This window comes from Pinus tabuliformis, chromosome Q (genome assembly GCF_031772625.1).
Source record: "Pinus tabuliformis cultivar Carrire ecotype Pingquan chromosome Q, CPIR1, whole genome shotgun sequence".
NCBI classification, from domain to species: domain Eukaryota; kingdom Viridiplantae; phylum Streptophyta; class Pinopsida; order Pinales; family Pinaceae; genus Pinus; species Pinus tabuliformis.
The window spans coordinates 133,286,511-133,292,064 of NC_142296.1; positions in this window are offsets into that span (position 1 = coordinate 133,286,511).

Sequence of the window (5,554 nt, forward strand, 5' to 3'; positions counted from 1 at the left end):
TAGGGGGTGTTCTAGAGAATTTTCCTTGAGAAGTTTGTTGAGGACAAAACCCCAGCCATGTTGTTAAAAGAATTGGGTAGTCTCAAGATGGAGTAGAAAGAGAAAGTGAAATATTTTAACTAGAGGTTTAATCATAAGTTGAACAAGTTCACTGCAGAAACAAAACCTCATGACTCCATCACAGTTGACTACTACACGTCAACACTTCCAACTAGCATTGTGCAGTTCGTCAAGTAAGCTACGAAACCAAACTTTTGCAAAAATTTCCACTAGACAATTGATGTGGAGAAAGACCTGCGTACTATTGGATTCATTGTAGATGATGAACTAACTAAGCACTCCAAATACATGGGCATGTAAAATTGAAAACCTTACTCCTCTCATCAAGTCCTTGACAACCGAAGTGTCCAAACTCAAGCAACAGATGACTGAGACAACTATGAGAAGTAGACCTCCCAGATTCACACATAAGATGAATGTAACATCAGGCCGCAGTAGTATCCACATGGCTAAATCTGTGCAGAGCTCTAACATTGTGCTCCACCTAGACGAGATTGCAACAAATCACTTATGCTCAGTCCACGAAGACTGACATTCAAAAAAGACTTGTCGAGAATGGAACTGAGTGATGAGCACCATGGCTACAAGGATGACTAATCATTTTAATGCCAGTGAGCAGGTTCAGCCTGAGGATGAAGATGAAGAGGAAGTTGTTGCATCTGATGAAGCCCTAATTGTTGGGCATGTTATCAACATGTATCAATCTCTTAGTGTTTCCCATAAGACAACCACCAAGAAGGAGCATTCGAGTGAATGTCCAGCCCCAAAGCAGAACAATCGATACAGTTTGTGGAGACAAGGGGCCCCCAATAATTTTTAGATACCGCGAGAAAAATTAAGACAACATCTGCTCAAAATAGTGGATCCGCCGGTCATCTCAACACATAAAACACAAGGCAAGTCGGGGAAGACATCCACAAAGATAAAAGCAGCCCACCGACCAGCACGAACACAAGTCTACCCCTAGACTACTAGGTGAGTCTCCCATCTCTAGATTACAACATTGATGAAGATATGAAAAATACCTGTGCGAACATCTCTCTTTATGAGTTAACCAATCTCACGGGTCAGCGAGATACTCTTTTGTGCATATTGCGGAAAACCTCCACCGACAATGTTTCCTCTTCTAGCAAGGGACCAAGCAAGTCTCCCAGATCACTCGCATCTCTTCTCAACGTGCTTTGCATGGAAGAAGTGAACTCGTTCTGCCCACCATTTTTGTGATCACTTGAAATATTTAGCTTCAATGTCCACAATTTTTTGGTTGATTCCGGTGCATCAATCAATCTCATTCCACTCTTTATTTTCAAATAGATCAATGTGCAATGGAGCAATACAACTACATAGATCATCCAACTTGACCGAGCATGTGTGGAATCCATTGGTGAAATCCGGGATGTGATAATTCGATTATCATTTGACAGATGAGTTCATCAATTCATTAATGTTGTGATTGTGGACATCTTGGAAACATATGGTTTATTACTCAGCAGAGATTCATCCAAAAAGTTGCAAGGATACTTTGTTACAAAATAGTCACACATATGGATTCTTTACATGGTAAGAAATAACCAGATTTGGGTGTTGTCAGAGAGATATATGAAACATACCGTTACTCCGTTGGATGGTCAAAATCAACCGTTGTCTTTTGTAGAACTTATGTTCGACAATTTCTTTCTCGTAATGCTATTGGGGTCTAATCTTACATAGTCAATCCCCACCCAACCAAACATACATTTGGGTCTCCTTCCTTGCCCAACTAACAGAAATGAAACATGTACAGTACATTGTAACAGTAGTACCAGTAGTGTTAGTAGTACTAGCATTGCAAGCGGTCCTTGTACAAATGAATTGTGGACCTTGTATTTCGACGGATCCAAAAAAAAGGATGGCTCTGGAGTCGTGTAAGTTTTGATAGACCCAAGGCAAAGGAAACACTTAGTCTCAATCTGCTTGGAGTTCGATTGCATGAACAATACCGTCGAATATGAAGCACTCATTTTTGGATTACAAAAAGCCATCATCCTCAACGTTGCTATCCTGAAAGTGGTAGGTAATTCATAAATCGTGGTACGTCAAGTACGTAACACCATACACTATGTTTCACCTCATCTTAAGAATCACCAACAAGAGGTATGATGACTTATCTCTAACTTCCAAGCTTTCAATATCATCTTTGTACAAAGAATGCGTAATGCAGTTGTAGATGCCTTGGAAAATGCAACTGCTAGGATGACACCACTTAGGGATAGGTTTTATGTTGAAATCGTGTATAAGACATCTATCCCTGACAACATCATTGATTCATGTGTTTTCGATGATGATGAAAAGATACTACATTTCATGGCCAATGCTAACATGTTCAAGGATGCAGTGATAGATGAAGACACACATGAGAAGCCTCTGCAAGACACAGCTAATGACAGTAAAGGAAGCCTCATCCCCAAGGGTGTGGCTTCACTCGAGAAGCTATATGACTTTCATAATCACTTCCGGGGACCCAGGAACACTAAAACCCACAGCTCTACATTGATGCATGAATATATTAATCTGGGAACAGAGAAAGATCTGAAGTTCGTGAATCTCGATACATGTTGCACACTGGAAGAGTAGTAAGCCTTTTTCCACCTATTCATATAGTACCATGATGTATTCACTTGGACATACGATGATCTAAAAACATATGACATGAAAATAATTCAACACATCATCCCAATCAAAGAAGGGGCGAAACTGTTTCAGCAGAATCTTAGGAAAGTACATCCATCACTAGAGCTCCTCATCCAGAAAGAGTTGAATAACCTATTGGATGCTCAGATGATTTACAAGGTTCATCATTCTACATGGGTTTCAAACTTAGTTCCTATTAGAAAGAAATCTGGGGAGATCTATCTGTGATTTGATTTCCGAAATATGAATTGCCTCGAAGAAAGACAATTACCCCGTGTTGTCCATGGAGCACATCTCGTAGACAGTATCTGGAGTGGAAATGTTTTCCCTAGTAGATAGTTTTTTGGGATATAACCAGGTTCTGGTAGCAGAACCTGATAGACCAAAAACATCTTTCTGTACCAAGTGGGGTACGTTCGCTTATCGAAGAACGCCATTTGGGCTGGTAAACTCATGCATAAATTTTCAACACGCTATGGACATCACCTTCCATGGGCTCATCAGACATAGCGTCGTGGTCTACCTTGATGATGTAACAATTTTTTCTAGAAAATGATCAGACCACCTGTGCCATCTCAAGAAGATATTTGAGTAATGTTTCAAATACGGGATATTTATAAATCCCAAGAAGAGCGTCCTTCAGGTGTCTGAAGGGAACCTCCTTGGGCACATCATTGCAAAGAGCAGGATTAAGGTAGATCCAGACAAATTTCAGACCATCACATAGATTCCTCATCCCCTTGACAAGAAAGCCATGCAGTCCTTCTTGGGGAAGATCAACTTCCTCTTGAAGTTCATCTCAAATTACACGCAGATTGTCAAACTCATACAAGACATGATCAAGAACGATGCAACTTACAACTGGTGGAAGAAGGAAAAATACACATTTTCCCATATTAAGCAAGTAATCATACAACCCAGATTTCAAAAAAAAATTCTTACTTTACACATTCACTTCTGACACTTCACTCACTATAGTGCTCACTCGGAAGGATGAGCTCAACAATGAACTTCCCATCTCCTTCATGAGCTCGAGCTTGCAGGGACCCGAGATCAACTATCGTGCCATGGATAAGTACGAATATGCATTATACAAGATGGTGAAACGTTTTAGACCCTACCTACTGAATAATCATTGCATAGTCTTTACATCGCACCCAATAGTCAGATCACTGCTTGTGGAACAAGAGCTAGGTGAAAGGCTAGCGAACTAGATGACAAGACTGCAAGAGTATGATCTTGATATCAAGCTTGTTCACACCATCAAGGGTCATGGTCTTTGTAGACTTGCAGCGAAATAAGTTCACATGCAAGAGGAAGAAGAAGAGCTCGCTGGTTGGGATCAAGAAATTGACATGTTCAATGTAGAGCGAGCACCACCCACTTCGCACATTAACTCTTGGTATGAACAAGTGCGCCAGTACCTTGAGCACGGAACCATGTCCTCTAACTTTTCTACGTGACAAAAGAGGGCACTCAACCATGTCCTTATCTTACAAGTTGGTGCACGGAGTGCTTTAGAGAAAGCACCACAATGGAATTTTACTGAGGTGCCTGGAAGCACAACATTCAAAGAGAGTGTTATGTGATCTGCATGATGGATTAGTTGGGGGTCACTTCACGGGTAACACAACAACGCAAAAAGTCATGAGAGATGGTTTCTACTAGCCCACATTGTTGGAAATAATACTGAGAGGGAGGGGTGAATCAGTATTATCAAGTTCTTTTAATAAATCTTCCTTATTTATACTTTGAATTATTTTTGCATGTCAGTACCATAAAATAATGAGCATGAACAAGAAAAACAGATAGTCACACCAAAGAACACCAGATATAAGGTGGAAACCCAATGTGGGTGAAAACCACCTGCTGCAATATGTCTATATCTTCTTTCAAATTAGAAACTCCTTTTACAATGGTTTTGTACTGGTGCAGTCCTTTACTAGTACGCAGGCTGCAACCTGCAGAGAGCTACAACTCTCTCGTTTTCCAGTCTCTCCTGGGAGGAAGCTACAACCTCCTACTTCTTTTCTTTCAAGGACCACTTTTCATAAATTTTCAAACTGGATCCATAAACATCAAGAGATCATCAAGTACAAGTAAATCACCCAGTCAACTGCAGTAACCAGATCAATAGTAACAGTAAACTAAACCCAGAACACCTTATCAACAGAGAAAAGTCAGTCAAATAAATGCCTTAATACAGGTCCGCAGTTTTCCTTTATCTGGCATGCGTTGCTACGCACTTCACCTTCTGCACCTCTGCGTATCCCCGCAGAGAGCCTTGAACTGCACTGCGTATCCACACACTGTTCCTTTAAATGCGCCGCGTACCTTCACTGTACCCCCGCACCCACTGCTTCTATCGCGCCGCGTACTTTCACTGTGCCTCCGCAGTTACTGCTTCTATCGCGCCGCGTACTTTCACTGTGTCTCCGCACCTGCGGCTTCTGTCGCACAGCGTACCTCCGCGCTTCTCCTTTCTCTTCACTGCAAACCACCGCACCTGGACTTCTGTCGCGCTGTGTACCCACGCACTGCGCCTTCTTCTGCTCTGCGTACCCACGCACTTGCACTGTTAATCACCTGCGAACCTCTGATTAGGGTCAAATTGGTAGTCCACCAGTGTGCCACAGAAAGTTAGATGCCCAGATCTGATCATGCACCCGAGAGATCACACTTCACAGATTCACTTTCAACTTCACTTTTATATAGATCAAGCTTTTAAAACGATAACCCAATATTTCAGATCTTAAGATATTCAATTTGCAAAAGATACATTAGCCAAGTGATCTCCTTCCCTATTTATAGTCAAGCCCTTATT